General features: G+C 48.1%; 1 pseudogene across 1 annotated transcript; it reads left to right on the forward strand.

The window, feature by feature from the left end:
• Positions 1-215: 215 nt before the first annotated feature.
• On the forward strand, positions 216-1149 carry LOC306815247 (olfactory receptor 14A16-like; annotated as a pseudogene). The gene has a single exon. The product of its transcript is annotated as an olfactory receptor 14A16-like (transcript).
• The last annotated feature ends 16403 nt before the right edge of the window (positions 1150-17552 follow it).

Here is a 17552-nt window from a genome sequence, read left to right on the forward strand (position 1 = left end):
CCCCAAAATTCAGGTTGAGAGCAATGCAGAAGATGAGAAAGTAACTCAGCAGCACAAAAACTGAACTAAAAGCAAGCTTTTAGTTAAGTTCCCCCACAGTAAGAAAAGTGGTTTTAAGAGGATTCCTAATATAATTGCACAGGATTGACCCGATAAAAGCTATTCCAGCTTTTTAATGTCTTCTTTCAACAGTCCACCATACCCAGAGTGAAGAAATGTCCAACAGCAGCTCCATCAGCCACTTCCTTCTGCTGCCATTGGCAGACACGCGACAGCTGCAGCTCCTGCACTTCTACCTCTTCCTGGGCATCTCCCTGGCTGCCCTCCTGGGCAACAGCCTCATCATCAGCACGGTAGCCTGCGGCCACCACCTGCACACCCCCATGTTCTTCTTCCTGCTCAACCTGGCCCTCACTGACCTGGGCTGCATCTGCACCACTGTGCCCAAAGCCATGCACAATTCCCTCTGGGACACCAGGAACATCTCCTATGAAGGATGTGCTGCACAGGTTTTTTTCTTAGTGTTCTCCCTTGGAACAGAATATTTCCTGCTCACAGTCATGTGCTACGACCGCTACGTGTCCATCTGCAAACCCCTGCACTACGGGACCCTCCTGGGCAGCAGAGCTTGTGCCCACATGGCAGCAGCTGCCTGGGCCAGTGGTTTTCTCAATGCTCTGCTGCACACAGTCAATACATTTTCCCTGCCCTTGTGCCATGGCAATGCCCTGGGCCAGTTCTTCTGTGAGGTGCCCCAGATCCTCAAGCTCACCTGCACACACTCCTACCTCCGGGAACTTGGTCTCATTGCTGTTAGTGTCTGTATAGGTTTTGGTTGTTTTGTGTTCATTGTTTTCTCCTATGTGCAGATCTTCAGGGAAGTGCTGAGGATCCCCTCTGAGCCAGGGTCGGCACAAAGCCTTTTCCACCTGCCTCCCTCACCTGGCCGTGGTCTCCCTGTTCTTCAGCACCGTCATGTTTGCCCACTTTAAGCCCCCCTCCATCTCCTCCCCATCCCTGGATCTGGTGATGTCAGTTTTATATTCAGTGGTTCCTCCATCCCTGAACCCCCTTATCTACAGCCTGAGGAACCAGGAGCTCAAGGTTGCACTGTGGACACTGATGACTGGCTGCTTTCAAGAACATTAAACTGCTGGGAAATCTAGAAAATTACTTGTAATAAAAGTCCTTTTTGATAGTTCTCATTGGTTAAATTTTGAGGAATTTTTTCTTGGTTTTTCATTATTAGTATTGTCAACAAAGAAAAGCCTTTACTTGTGCCATCTGTCATTTTATTTCTCTCCATCTTTGCTGTGGCTGTAGACTGTGTTAATGTGAGTCTATGCTCCAGGTTGGCTTTAAATGAATTAATGATCTCCCAGCAAAGTTTTCTCCAGAGATGCCCCTTTTGTTCCCTTCTCTGGAGCTGCAGCAGCAATGTCTGTGTGTAGAGCTGGGGCAGATCAGTGCTGGCACAGCAGCTGTGCCCAGCAGCAGCAGCACTTGGTGTTGCCAGTGCTGCTCCTGTGCCACTGCCCCGCTGCCCTCCTGCCCCTCATGTTGCTGCAGGACCTGAGTGCTCTCAGGGCTGGGCACAGCCCTGGGGGTGGCAGTGCCGGGGCTGCAGCAGGGACAGGCCATGGGCACTGCTGGGGCAGCGCTGACGCCTCAGGGCAGGGCCTGGGGGCTCCAGGCTCCTTGGCCAGGCTCTCTCCTGAACACTTGGTCAGGCCAATGCTGAGCAGGGAAAAGCCCCGAGAGCAGCCCCAAGTTGGCTGTGGGCAGGCTGGGGGCAAACAGCATGGCTGGTGCTCTGCAAGGTCCCTGCAAGGGGGACACCCTGGCAAGGAGCAGCAGAGCAGGGGCTGATCCATCCCTACTGTGCTGGACAGCCCAGGGCAGCGTCCCAGAGCATCCTCATGCACCTTCCAACAACATCCCCCCTCTGCAGCCCTGGCCTCTCCCCCAGCTCACACAGGTGCCGCATCCTTGCAGGCACAGACACGGCAGCACTGGCTCAGGAGCCCCTGTTTGCACTGCACAGAGCAGGTGTCAGCACCCCCATGGTGCTGCTGTGGGGAGATGGTGTTGAGTGAGCACGAATGCCATCAGCCCCTGGGATCAGCAAGGGCTGGAGATGGGAGGGAAACCACTCAGGCTTATCGTGGCCTTTGCAGTCAGCCAGAAAGTTTGTTCTCGTGAGCTGTGAGTTTCCTGTGCCACTGCACATATTGTTGCTCAGAGCCACAGCTGCCTGGTAGTCACCCCCAAAATGCCCTGAGAATTTCTTTTGCTTCACCTTTGATTTCTTTTCTCTTCCCTGATCCAGATTTCTGCATCTTGCCCATCTGTGTCCCCTCCCCTGCAAACAGCCCATCCCTATTTTCCCTGTCCTCTATGGCTGCACTTCCCATTTCAGTTTTTGAGCTGGCACCATGGGAACATTGCTTGGGGAGCAGGATCATGCTACAAGTGCTTCAGGAATTGTCTTCAGCGTCCTGCAGTGCCTCATGCTGCTCCCTTGCCAGAGGCACCACAGGCCAGAGGGACACATCTGGGCTGCTCTGTCTAGGTGTGGGGCTCCCTGTTCTGGGCAGTGAGGAGGGGCTGGAGAGGCTCTGCAGGACTGACAGGATGGGCTTTGGGGCCTGTGTGGAGAAGCTGAGGAACCTGGACTGCTGGAGCTTCTGAAGAGGAGGCCCAGGGCTCATCCTGCAACTGCTCCAGGAGTGGTTTCAGAGAATCACAGAATCAACCAGGCTGCAAAAGACCTTGGAGAATATCAAGTCCAACCTTTGTCCTGACACCACCTTGTCTATCCTGAGCCTCCTCTTGTCCAAGATGAACAACCCCAACTCCCTCAGCGATTCCTCACAGGACTTGTGTTCCAGACCCATCACCAGCCTTGTTGCCCTTCTCTGGACACACTCCATCCCCTCCATGTCCTTCTTAAATGTGGGATCCCAGAACTGGACACATTCGAGGTGCTGCCCAACCAGTGGCGAGCACAGGGGAAGAATCACTGCCCTGGTCCTGCTGGCCACACTATTCCTGACCCAGGCCAGGAGCCTTAGGCCTTCTTGGCCACCAGGGCATACTGTTGGCTCATGTCCATCCTGCTGTCCATCAGTGCCCCTAGGTCCCTCTCTGCCTTGATGCTGTCCAGCCATCCTGTCCACAGCCTGTAGCACTGCAGGTGTTGTTGTGGCCAAAGTGCAGGACCCAGCTCTTGGTCTTGTTAAACCTCACCTTGCTGGATTTGGGCCCTGGATCCAGCCTGTCTAAGTGTTAAGACATGTTTGACTCCCAGCCATCTTGGTGTCACCTGGGTATCACGAGGGCCTAGACTGCCAAAATGGTCTCCATTATTCCATGAGGCCTCCCAGTGTCGCAATATCCCTTTGCTTCCTTGGGAGCCCTTGGCATCACAAAGTCCCTCAGATCCTTGGGCTTCAAAGTGTCAGCACCGTGGATCTCTGGGCCCCACAGTGTCACAATGGTGCCTAGGTCCCCCAAGGCCCTGCAGTGTTCACAGTGGTTCCTTGATTCCATGAGGTCTCGCAGTGCAGCAATGCTTTCCTTGGTTCCACAGTGTCACAATGGCCTTTTTGTCTCAAGGGGCCCCACAGTGTCAAACATGTTTCCTTCATCCCATGAGTCACTGAGGAGCAACACTGGTATCTTGGTTCCATGGGGCCCTGCAGTGTCACAATGGCCTCATCATTACACGAGGTCCTTCTCTGTCACAATGCTTTGCATGGTCCCACGAGGCCCTGCAGTGTCACAGTGGCCTCTGTGGTTCCACGAGGACCCAGAGTGTCACAATGGGCTCCTTGCTTCCATGTAGCCCCACAGTGTCACAGTGACCCCTTGGCTCTGTGGTGCCATGTCATACACAGTGTCACTCTGGTCCTCTCAGTTCCATGAGGCCCTGCAGTGTCACAATGGCCCCTTGCTTCCCCAGGGTCCTGCAGTGTCACAATCATCACAGAATCAGCCAGGCTGGAAAAGACCTTGAAGAGCATCATTTCCAACCTGTGACCCAACACCAGCTTGTCACCCTGACCATGGCACTCAGTGCCACATCCAGTCTATCCTGCAAGACTTCCAGGGATGATGACTCACCCACCTCCCTGGGCAGCCCATTCCAATGCCCAGTCACCCTTTTATTCAAGAATATTTCCTAATGTCCAACCTAAAACTACCCTGGTACATATTATGACTTTGTGGTTTTGTCCTTTCACTGTTCCCTGACAGAAGAGCCTCACCTTTACCTCTCTGCACCCTCCTGTCAGGGAGTTGTAGAGAGTGATGAGGTCTCACCTGAGCCTCCTCTTCTCCAGGATAAACATCCCCAGCTCCCTCAGCTGCTCCTCTCATCACTTTTGTTCCACACCCCTCACCAGCCTTGTTGCTCTTCTCTGGACACAATCCAGCACCTCCATGTCCTTCCTAAATTGGGGGCCCAGAAGTGGACATAGCACTCAAGGTGCTGCCCAACTCCCAGCCGAGTGCAGGGGAAGAATCACTGCCCTGGTCCTGCTGGCTGCACCATTCCTGGTCGATTGGAATTCCAGGGGTTGGATGGCAGAGATGTTGGGGAGTGTGTGGAGACAAAGTGTTATTGATTGTCAGCCATGAAGGGTCTTGATTTTCATATCTATTCAGACTGCATTAAAAGGTGCAGGGGGTCAATATGAATTGGACATTGCTGGTATCAATCTATAAATATGAAAAGAAAACTTAAAAGGACAAAACACTTCTCTCTGAAATGCTTTCAGTATAATATACAGCATATTCACTTTGAATACGCTTCCGAAATCTGTCTAATTTACCACAGAAGAATTGAAAACTTAAATTGTTCTCGGGGGCATTTCTTGTTTGGGTGTTTTGAAGAAATTTTATGAGCCTTTGTCACTGAAATCCTGAACTGAAGAGCTCAAGAAAGAAGAGTTCAATTTTATGTTTGCCATGGATTTAGCCTTGGTCAAGTTGCCAGTGCATTCACTAGAATTTTTTACACATTTACTGCTGTGAGATAGAATTATGAGGAAGGCCAAACAAGCTCAAACTTTAAAGGGTACAAAGAAAGTATGAACAAAACCTCAGAATAATACTTTCAGAACACTACTCTTCCCCCCCAATTTCTTTTCTTTCACACTGATATCGTACAGAAACAGATCAGTCAATTTGCCATCTCTAAAAATAGCTATTCACCAATTGACTTTGGTGAGGAGAATTTCTCTTCAGTCTATGGAGATTTCTCCACAGGAAAACAGTTTTCTCCTGGCCTTATGTCAGTGAATCAGCCATTCAGGAGAATGTAAATTGGATCACTGTGTCAAAATCCCTTCCTTGACTTACAGTTATTCCAAATCTAATTGTGAGGACCATATCAAGTTATGGGGCACACTTTAAAGATTATAATAGTTCAAACAAAAGCTCTCTTCATCTTTGAAAACAGAGGCCTTTCTTCTTCTCTTCCCTGGGGGACAGCAGGGATCTTCATTTCTCTCCTCTCTATTCAAATTTCTCATGGAATCACAGCCATTTCAACATCTGCTTTCTTTAGCACAAATGCCTCTGCTCATGTCTACAGTTAAAACATTTCATCCTCCCCATAAAGCATTTTCTATGAGTTATAGGGAAACAAGAGTCTCTTCTACATGGCTTAAAAACAGAGAAATTTCAGTCCACAACTCAACTTCTTCTCTCATCTGGGACCTGACACTTCCTTTTGTCTGACCTTGGTCTTTTCATACTGATTCTGTGCCTATCATCACCTTGGTCCTGTTCTTTCACTCAGGAGAGAGAACAAAGTGTCTGCAAGTCATATTCTGGGCAGTTAAAGAGTTCATATTTTGCCCAGGCCTGCAGATGGTCAAGAGATCTCTCCTGGGCCACAGTCCAGACTTATTTTATGATGGAAACTTTCTGTGGCTGTACTGGGGCCCGGGCCAGGATAGCAGGGGCCCAGGCCAGAAGGGTAGGGGCTGCTCTGGGAGGGGGGCAGGATATCGACAGCAGGCTAGAACTCAAAGGCTGCACCCATGAGCCAACGGCTCCCTGTCCCCTTTGCCTTGTGGTTTCTGGAAAAACTGATCAGGGGCAGCATTCCAGCCACACCATGGGCCAGTCTGGCTACTCTAGGGGGAGGGGGAAGCAGGCAGGACTTCAGCAGCTGATGGCCCTTCCTATCAATCCCCCTCCCCCAAGTTACTCAAAATTTGGAGGACAGAAAAAGAAGAAATAGAGGACACAGAGAGAAAGACAAAATAGTTACAGAGAAGCATACACACTGTTAGCAACTCCTGGATTCCTGCAGTGTTCAGTTCGAAATTCCAAGGGTAAGTGGAGTCAAGATGTGTGCTTACCTAGTGGTCTGTCCTAAATTCTCCTTGGTCTTCCTGGGTCCTTCCCCTGGGAGGGACTTTGGGTAATTTGGTCACTCAGGAGCTGGGCTGGGACTCCAGGGTTGGGTGTGGAACATTTCCTTTGGTGTGACACAGACCACAAGAGCAGAAGGAAGGGTAAAGACCATAGGTTGAGTCCATGGTCTGTGTTTTTTTCAAGCCCCTGGGCCTTCGTGGGCCTCCCCCCAGGTGGGACTTTTGATTGCTCAGGCAATCAGAGCCTGGGTCAGCACCAGCCCACTGTGTGACTGACTGACCGCTCATCCCGAGGTGTCTGGGACATTGATCTCATCCAGCCTCTGGCAGCGACCATGGAGACACTGTAGAACCTCATGGAACCATGGATCAGTTGTGACAATGCGGGTCTAAGAACACCATGATTACACTGAGGAGCCTCATGGAATTGAAGAGACCTTTGTGATACTCTGGTGCCTCATGGAATCAGGGGAACAATTGCGAAACTCAGAATCCCTATGAAACCAATGGTCAAAGATGACACTTTGGGCCCTGCAAAACCAAGGAGCCATGGTGACACTGAAACAGGGGGAATTAAAATTAAAATTAGTTAAGTGTAAAAATACAGAAGGATGCTTTAGCTAGAAGGGGGCTGACAAGATTCTATGAATGCTTAACTTTCGCTGTCTTTGCAGGAACACGAGGACAGAGGAAGGCTACAAGATAACATAGAGGGCCAAGAATGCATAAATGGGGTGGAATAGTGACATCTATTCTAGATAATGGGGATTCCTTAGACCCCTGAGCCAGCAAAAACTGGTATCAATGTCTGAAAAGCAACTAAGACTGATAAGCACACATTAAGAAGGCAAGGTGAAAAGTTCAACTGATAGGACGACTGTTTACTTCATCCCAAAGAACCCCAGACGACCACCAGAACAACCAACAACGAGCAGTGTGCAGTCACAAAGAGGCCTAGGTCTAATTTTAACATGAAGCAGGGACAGGCAGGGTTAGGACATGAATATGTATCAGGTGCATTGTGCAATCCTAGTTTGTAGAGAATAAAAAGAGAGGAACAGCTTGCCGAAGCTCTGCCTGTTTTTGGAGGAGCTATCCCCCCTGCACCTCAGCGCCGAATGAAATACATACCTATAACTTTGTGGGTTATAAAGCTTTTCCATGCATCAATTTGGGTGTCCCCACTGCTCCCCTGAGATTTTGGGGTGCCCCTTTACCCTCCAGATCTGAAGCTAGCAGAAAACACCATCTTCACTGCTCCGACAGACCAAAGTGCCTTGGTGTACTTGCATTGCATCCTCTCCCAAGGTAACTTGGGGTTCCCTCCCACCCCTGGGGCCCTGACCTGGAGTTTTGAAGTGCCCTCTGAACGTTGGGTGCCTCCCTGACAGGCCCCTACCGAGGGTCATCTTTGTCCACATCGACAGGGAGGATGCAACAGTGGCCGTCATCTTCTCCTGGGCCATCATGGTGAGATGGGACACTTGAGTGCTCCAATAATCACCTAGATATTGCCAAAAATGACCTGGGTATCCCATGGTACTCCCAAAAATCACTTGAGTATTCCCAAAAAATCACCTGGGTACACCTGGGTAACCCTTGGACACCTGGATAATACAACACTCCTGGGCTCCCATAAAATTAATGTCCCAAAATTCCTCATCGCTTTGATTGGGTAGACCTGGTGTCCCTAAAAATCTGCATTGACTTTATAAGGTAGATTGGGTATCCCTACATTCCTTCTGACTTCAGTGGGGTACACTGGGTGTCCTCTTTATCCCAAATTATTGTCACTAATTTCTCAGTGGTCATAGCTTTGCCCCAGTGCTCCCAGTAACCCCTTTTGCTCCCCAGTGCCTCCTTTGCTGCTCCCAGTAGTCCAAGGAATAGCTCCTAATTTGACTTGTTTGCCCTCCCATTTCTCCCAGTGCTCACAGTTTACCTACTTCCCCCTTTTCTCCTTTCTAGCGCTTCCAGTTTTCCCCCAGTGGTTCCAGTTCCTAACCCAGTGCTCCCACTTAGCTTTTCCCAGTGTTCCCAGTTGAACCAGTAACCATTCCCGATCAAGTCCTATTCCTGGCAAGACCTGATGTCCCTCAATCCCCATTGACTTCAATGGGTAGATGCAATGTCCCCAAAGTTATGTTGCTAAAAATCCCCATTTTGGTCTTAGAATCCTCAGGTATTGGGCTAAAAATAGATTTTTTGGGCTTACCTGGAGGCACAGTTTCAGCACAGGCCACATGTGTGGGTTCAGGGATTCAGGACTGGCATGCAGGAATTCATCCAGGATTTTTAGAGCATTAGCACTGCAATCCTGGAGCGAAAATTCACAGAATTCAGCCCAAGATTTCCGCTAGATTTACCCAAATCTCATTTTAGCCCCAAATTTCCTCAAATCCACATTGACTTTAATGGGTAGACCAGGTTTCCCTAAATCCCTATTGATTTCAATAGGGTAGACCTTCGATCCCTACATCCCATTTGATTTTTAATATGGTAGACCTGGTTTCCTTACATCCCCATTGATTTCAAAGGGTAGGTCTGATGTCCAAAAATTTCCTATCAGGGGATTAGCATTTCAAAAGACAGGGTAACTGAGAGACATCATCAAAGATGGTTTATTGCTTTATTGCATCAGTCTCATAGAAGAGTAAGACATTAAAGGTGTCACATCCAAGGCTATAATATGAGAAGCTGCCTAATTCTTAGCTTCAATGCCTTATGTTAGTTTTTCAGCCAATCAAATTCTTCTATGAAGTTCGCTAGTGTCTTTTTACACCAATCATTAATTGTTTCGCTTCTCATGGCTTTGCACAATGTGTCATTTTTCAACCAATCCTATAACACTTCACAAACCTACATTAATACATCTTAAACTTTGAACTAACTATAACATGTTCTATTGATAAACTTTAAAATCTTTTACTATCTCACTTAAATACTGCTTTGCTTACACAATACATATCTCTGCTTAAAACATACTGCTATTTAAACTACAAACTTGTCATTCTTGTTTTATGTCTGCTTTACTTTTAATGCGCTACTTCTCCAACATTCTCCAAGGTCTTCGGTCAAATCTTGTCTCCATCTCTACCTCTGAGCCTCTATGCACAAGGTCCTGACAGCTCTCTGTGTCTGCATTTCCCTCACCATTGTCATCTCTGCCTTCAATTTCCTGCTCTAACTGGAACCTGGGGACATTTTCTCAGTCGTGTCCCTCAGTGGGATCCATGAACAGGATAAGAAAATTTGGAGTTAAATTCTGAATAAGTTCTTGAGGGGTTTCCTAGCAAACCATGGCTCTGCCTTGATTTCCATCTGGTCTAGTGCAGTTTATTTAGAAGGTTTCCTACTCCAGTTCTGGAGAAATATGTCAAAGAACTTCTGAGAAATAGCAATTTTTTTTTTAACAGGTGTATTTTATTTCTGTTCTCTTTAGACAAGAGGGGACTGCAGCATTCTGTGATTGATCTTAGTGAGAAATGGATTTGCAAAGGATTCTCAAAGCCTGACTGAAAGCTCATACAATCTTGTACACCTGTATGCAAACTCTGAGATAAGATGTGCTGACTTAGAAAGGCCATGGAATAGAGAAGACATTGTTGAGAGAGAGATAGAATTAGAAAAAAGTTTCAAATTATGGCATTACAAAAAGACCAGATATTTCTGAGAATTAGAACTGTGAAAGATGCATTGTAGCAAGACCTTATAGGGTAAAATAATAGGTGATTGGTGTTAGAAGTATTAGCACAAGCATTTGACAAAAGCTAATTGGCTGAAAAATGTTTATAAGGTGTGGTAACTCAGAAAATGGTTGGTTTATGATAGAATTTTGTCTTTGAATTTTACATTTCTTATGTTCCACCCTTCAAGGAGACTGCTAATTGAACAAAATCTTTAAGAAAAAAGCATGGCTCAGTTGCCCCATCCCTGTAGAGCTGGGATTTTCCAAGAGTGCTGAGTCCCTGGACATCAGTCTCTTAGAGGGAACGAAGGAAAACTTCTCAAGAACTCAAAATCACATTCAATCTTCAAAGTTTCTGGAAGTTTTAATGGGTTCCACTGAGGGACACAATTGACAAAGTGTCCCCACGTTCCAGTTGGAGCAGAACACTGGTGGCACTGATGACAGCTGGGGAAAAACAAGGGAAAAGTGTCTCTGATGCTGAGCAAACTTCCTTGGCTGACAGCTCTGCATCTGCCTGCCCCTGCCTGGCCACACAAAGCCTTGGTCTGCTCCAGACTCCTTCTGGGGGACGTGTTGCACCACAGCCCTTCTTGGAGAGAGAAATTCCTTTCTCCTTGTGTTCAGTCTGGACTGCCTCAGCTATTCATGGCATCAATCCTTTCTTTCTCCGTCTGTTTTCTACTATGTCAAAATAATCCACCATCTCTGAAATGGCCCTTCAATCCCTCCCCTCTGCTGTCCTCAGTCCCTACTCCACTGAGCACTGAGCTCTTTTGTCCCTATATAATGGTCATTTGCTTGAGGTTTCCAAACCCCACTGCTGGAGATCTCTGGCTCCACTCCAAGGTGTTTTCAAATAAAAAAATTCCACTTGTAGTGTAAGAAAATCACCAGAGCAACAAGGCCAGCCAGACCTCTCTGTTCTGGATACATTTGTCTGTGAGCAATCCTTGGATAGACAGAATTTAGGAGGCCAAATTCCAGTTTTGTCCATAGCCCCTGGATGAGAAGACCAGTTCTTTTCCATAGGAAGGAAAGCACAGGGTCTCAGTGCTCCATGTACTGATGAGAAACAGCCCTTGTGATGTCAAGGTCAGCTGGATATGTCAGGTCACACTTGGGAGGCCAAACCAATCAGACCTGTTCCATCTTCTCTTACCTTAAGAGGCCCCTCAGTGTCACAGTGTTCTCCTTGCTTCTGCACTCTCACAATGGCCCTTTGATTCCATGAGGCCCCACAGTGTCACAATAATCTCCATGATTCCATGGGGCCCGGCAATGCCACAATGTTCTCCATGGATCTACAGTGTCCTGCAGGATCACAACAGCCCGTTGGCTGCACGAGGCCCTGTAATGCAACAATGAGCTCTTGGTTCCACAAAGCCCTGCTGCTTCACACTGGCCCCTTGGGACCATGCAGCCCATCAGTGCCACAGTGATTTCCTTGGTTCCACAAGGTCTCATAGTGTCACAATTTTCCCTTGGATTTGTGGTGCCCTGCAGTTTTCTAATGGCCCATTGGTGCCACAGGGTCCCCAAGGTGTCACAATGGACTCCATAGGAAGGAAACAACTGAGCCCCAGTGTTACAGGGGCAGATGAGGGACAGTCACCAGAGGCCAAGGACAGCCAGACCCTTGTCCTGGCAGCTTTCACTTGGGAGAAATCCTTGGATGCACAGAGTTTTGGAGGTGGAATCCCAGTTTGAGCCATGGATGCCTGGTCAAGACAGATGATTCTTTTTTTCCATAGGAAAGAAAAGCAAAGCCCAAGTTTTTTAGAAAAGATGAGAGGTGTCTGCCCATGGATCAAGCCAGCTGGACCTGGCTCTCCTGACACCTTTCATCTGGGGACAATACTTGGATGTAGGTATTTTTGGAGGTGGAATCTCAGTTTTGGTTGTATGTGCCTGGAATGAAAGGAGAGTTCATTAGAAAGGAAAGTACAGAGTGCCAGTGTTTCAAAAGACACATGAGATTGAGCCCTCAGGAAGCCAAGGCCAGCCAGACTTGTCAGTCATGGCAGCTTTGGTCTGGAAGGTGTCCTTGGATATAGGGAATTCTGGAGGTGCATTCCCAGTTTTGGCCATGGATGCCTAGAGGAGAATGATGGTTCTTTTCCATATGAAGGAAAGACCAGAGTCCAAGTGATTCAGTTGCAGATGAGAAGAGACCCTCCACATGCCAATGTCTGCCTCACCTGTCAGGTGGCCCCCAGGAGGTGTAGCCAGCCAAACCTGTTCCACCTGTTCCATGTTCCCTTGGTTCCACGGGACCCCACAGTGTCACAATGTTCTCCTTGTGCCCATGAGTTCCTGTAGTGGCACAATATTCTTCTCGTCTTAATATTCTCCTTGTCACAATATTCTCCTTGCATCTGTCATCATGCAGTGTCATCATGGCCCCTGGGCTCCATGCAGCTTTGCTGTGTCACAATGGCTCCTTGGTTCTATGGGCCCACAGCTTCATCACTGACCCTTGGTTCCATAGGGGTCCTGAGTTTCACAATGATCACCCTCATTCCATGAGGCACCAGAGTGTCACAATGGTCTCTTTAGTTCTATGAGGTTCCATGGTGTCTTCATGGTTTCCTTGGAAATGAGTTGTCCAAACTGATCCATGGTTCCATGAGTTTCTGTACTGTTCCTTTGTTCCAAAAAGGCTTTGATGTGTCAAAATGGCTCCTTGGTTCTCTGACATTCCATAGTGTCATGTACGGAAAATCACACTATGAAAAGTCGGTGTCCATAAAGAATACAGAGGAGTCATTCAACTTTATTTGAATAAAAGGAAAGAGTACACCAGGGCACATGTCCACGGGGTTCCCTCTCCTGATGCTCCATAGGCTGAAACCTCCTTTTATCCTAAACTCTGGGTCACAGGCTGCCCTCTTCCTTTCCCCATTGTCCAGGTACTAGGAAGGTACAGCCGTCCCAAACTGCCTACCACATCTTCCCCTCTTGAAACTGTCATTTTACCCCAAAGTTCAGAACCTCAGGCTCCTGCAGACCCACTTGTCTATTTAAGGAGCCAGGGTGACTGGGCGCTTTAATAAACCTGTTGCTTTAAGTTAATAGAGACATTAAGACGCATTTCAAAGATGTAAACGTCCGTACCTTCAGTCACTGAATTCTCTTTAAAGAAATCTTGCCTATCAGTCACACTGGCCCCATGGTTCCAGGAGGTTCTGCAGAGTCACCATGGGGTCCTTGGACCTGCATTGTCACAACTGACCCGTGGTTCCACGAGGTTCTACAGTGTCACCATGGTCACTGTCAGAGGCTGGATGAGATCAATGTCCCAGACACCTCGGGATGAGCTGTCAGTCAGTCACACAGTGGGCTGGTGCTGACCCAGGCTCTGATTGCTTAAGCAATCACAAGTCCCACCTGGGGGGAGGCCCACAAATGCCCAGGGGCTCAAAACATGGGGCAGGCACTGAGCCCATGGTCTGTACCATGCCTTCTGCTGGGGTCTGCGTCTCACCCACACTGGAACCCGAGGAGTTGGTAGCCATGTGTGTGTCTCTCTATAGAGCTTCTGTCTTTCTCTCTCTCTCTCTCTCTCCTCTCCTGATGCTCTTTATATGGAACAGTTTTGGGTATCTCAACAACTGAAGTGTTTAATGCTTTCTATGGTTACATGGATTAAGCTAATGAAGTTCCTGCAATGACAAGTGTTTTACATTGAATTGGATGTTGTATTAAATCCTTTTCAAGCATTCCTTGATTTGTCTATACTTTGCCAGTAAAATTTTGTGTCATTTTGACCTCTTGAGAATATCTGGCTGGGGTTTCTCCTGTGCACCAAGCTTGAATAAAGAAACTTTTGGTGACCCCCAGTATTTCAGTGTTCTGGGGTGTTACAGCCCCTCAGGCTCACAATGGCCTCTTGTTTCCATGAGGCCCCACAGTGTCACATTGGCCCTTACTTCCATGAGCATCTGGAGTGTCACACAGGGTGATGCCATTTGTCCTTGCTGCACCTCCCATCCCAGTGCCACAGGAACAGCCCTGAGCCACCCATGAGGGACAGGCCCTGCTGGGCCAGGCCTGGGCTCAGCCCTTGGCTTTTCTGCTGCCTCCAACCAGCCCAGGCCTTGCTCAGCATTGCAGTTCCTGCTCACAGCCTTTGGCTCCTGCAATCCTGCCCTCAAGGATCTGCTCTCACCAGTCCCTGGGGAGCCTTTGGCAGCCCCTGCTCTCAGTGGGGCCACTGATGCTCCAAGGGACTTGGAGTTTTGCTTCTGACTCCTTGAGCAGTTTCTTCAATCTTCTCTCAGTGCCTGAGGGTCCTGCACTTAGCCCCAAATCCACCATGGGGATCATTAATATACAGAAAGTTTTCAGGAGCTCTTTTCCTGTCTTTATTTGTCATCAAGTCTCCAGGGTTTGTGCAGTTGTTTGGAGTCAGTTTGGAGTTCTGTTAAGGAGGAAGATTTGAAAGTGTGTCTCATGACTTCTTTATTTTCCTCAAGGGAATGTTTTTCTGTTTTTCATTTCAGAGATAAACTGATAGAAGCTTTCCACAGGTGATCTTCGTGCTGAATGTCTGCTTAAGAGCTCTGGGCACAGAGAAGTATGAGCCCCTTGCAGACTGACCCAGTTCAGACAACTTGCTCCTCACCCCCAAACTCACCAACTCTTGATATCTCCCACCTGGGACTGGCAACCAAAAATATAAAAAAAACCTCCAAAATATATCTTTAAAAAAAAATTATTAAATAATAAAATTATATTTTAATGAGATATAATATTACTATTCTATACATTTAAAACACATTTTTATAATTACATTCATAAACTTCATATTATTAGCAACCAAATAAATTATTGGTCATTGTTACTAAGTAAGACAAATCCCCTAATTAATTTATTTCTCTCTCTTTAGGATAATTCATAATATTTGTAACCTTTTTATCATCTTTATTATCAGCTTTTTTTCAGACAAGGTCAAGGTGGGTTCTTCAGGGTCCAAGGAGACATTTCTGGGGCACATTTAAGGCAGTTTTGGGTCTGGTGAAAAAATTTAGAAGGAAGTCTGGGCTTCCGAGGGGCACTTGGGTGTCCAGGAGGGCACTTAGGGGTCCAGGGAAGCATTTGGAGGTCGCGGAGGAGAATCTGGGACCCTTCGGGTTCTGGGCAGGCACTGGAGGAGCTCTGTCAGGGCTCTCTAGGGCGTGGGGGATGATGGGAGTTGTAGGCGCGGGTATAGTAGGGTGTAAAGTGGCTGCAGAGCATCATGGGAGCTCCAGGCGCAACTGCAATGTCTCTTTGTGAGGCATGGGGCATGATGGGGGATGAAGTCTCAGCTGGAATGGCGTGTTACTGGAACCGTGGAGCATGATGGGTGCTGTAATCCTGGAACTGCCTCTTGCCGAGAGTTTGGGGTTCGGGAGGGCCCTGCAGGGACACTTTTGCCTCTGAACAGTGACTTGAGGTCCTCAGAGGGGAACGTGTATGATTCAGGAGAGCTTGGAGGGATCTTGGGGAGCTCTAAGCGTGCTCTTTATGGCACGGGGCACAGCAGGAATTTTAAACGACTGACTGGGTTAGTGAGGTGCTCTGAGGTCATGGGGGATGGCAGGAGATGAATTCCCAGAAGTGCCTGTAATGGGCATCTGCGGGTTTGGGAGCATTCAGGGGATTCGGGGATGTTTTTGGGAGGTTGCCAAATGGGCGCTGAGGGTACACTTAGGGTTCCTGGAGGTTCTGGAGGAAAGCTGTTGGACATATGGGGGGGGGGGGGAATAGTGGCGTTCTGTGGAGCGCAGAGTGTGATGGGTATTGTAGTCCCGGCTCCAATGGGGCTGTGTGGGGCCGCGGGGCATGATGGGAGTTTGAGGCACAAAGGAAAGATGGCGCCGGCTCTAGGTACAACCCCTGAGGACCTGGTCCCCGGCCTGAACCTCCTTGGTGGCATCTTGGGAGTGTGTCTGTTTTCCATAGGGAAAATTGGGAGTTTTAGATAGCATCAAAAGTAACTAAAAGGAAAAATTCCTCTTTCCCTGAGACCTGCTAACTATCCAATCAAAGCAGGTCCCAGTTGAGTGAGGACAGACAGGATGGGGTTGGGGAATGTGGAGCAAGGTTGTCCACACTGGGTCAGACCTCAAGGCACAGCTTCTCTGAGCAGGCCAGACCTCCTGAGAAAAGACCCTGGATCAATGTCAATCACAGAATGCTGCAATCACCTCTGCTTTAAAGAGAATAGTTATAAAATCCATCCTTTAAAATACGAACAGATATTTTTAAAAAGGACTTGGAAGTATTTTTCCATAACTATTGTAGGAAACGTTTCTAATGAAGTGCACCAGACCAGAGGGAAATTAAGGCAGAGCCATAGTTTATTAGGAAACCTCTCAAGAACTCCAAGTGAGAATCAATCTCCAAAATTTCTTGGAAGTTTTAATGGGTCCCAGGGAGGAACATGAGTGAGAAAGTGTCCCCAAGCCACTATCAGAACAGAGAACTGGAGGCAGAGATGACAGATGGGGACAAAGAGAAGCCAAGTCTTGGCGCCCTGGGGCACAGCAGGGTCTGTGCCACCAAGGGCTGGGAGGAGACACCTTGTCCTGAGCCACTGGGGCCTCCTGGCACAGCCCCAGCAAGGCTGGCCACTGTCACCCCTTGTGCTGCCCTCAGCATCCCCCCCACATCCCAGTGGCCTCAGGGATCTGCTGGGACCAGTCCCTGGGGAGCCTTGGTCAGGAATGGCCCTGGGGTCTCCTTCATGCTCCCAGAGACTGCAGGTTTTTCCAAGGACTTTGGGTTTTGCTTTTTCCTTGGAGTCTCTGAAAGCTTTGTGCAATCATGGCCTCCAGTTATCTGCTTTAATTAATCTCTTGAGAGGCTTTGTCAGTAACAACACTCAGTGGGGCTCAATGCCTCTAGGTGCTTCAGCTTTCAAAGGTTCTTTACTTTTTCCTTTGCACACTGACTTTCTGAGAACAGACAAAATTCAGGCAAAGAAAGGGTTTGAATTTTTTTTTAAGCAATCCAAAATTTTTAAGATTCCCCACTGCAAACAGGCACTAGGTGCCACCAAGGAAATTCCTCATCCCCAAGGCAGAACCCTGCAGGGAATGTTGGAGACCTTTGCATTCCTTGGTTCCCTGAGGCCTTGCAGTGTCACAAAGGCCCCTTGGTTCCATGAGGTTCTGAACTGTCATAGTGGAGATTTTGGTCCATGGGGCCCCACGATTTCACAATGCTCTTTTTGGTGCCATGAAGCCTTGATCTGTCACAATGGCCATTTGGTTCATGAGGTTCTGTACTCAACAATGGTCTCTGTAGTTCCAAATTGTCACAACGCACCCTTGGTTCCATGAGGTTCATTGGTGTCACCATGGTCTCCTTGGTCCCCTGAGCCATCACAATGTCACAACACACCCTTGGTTCCATGAGGTTCCTGCAGCAGGACTTCCCCTGTGGCATAGAAGAGCTCATCTGTTCTGTTCATCAGCTGGACCCTA

The sequence above is a fragment of the Erithacus rubecula genome (assembly GCF_903797595.1).
Source record: "Erithacus rubecula genome assembly, contig: scaffold_110_arrow_ctg1, whole genome shotgun sequence".
Classification (NCBI taxonomy): domain Eukaryota; kingdom Metazoa; phylum Chordata; class Aves; order Passeriformes; family Muscicapidae; genus Erithacus; species Erithacus rubecula.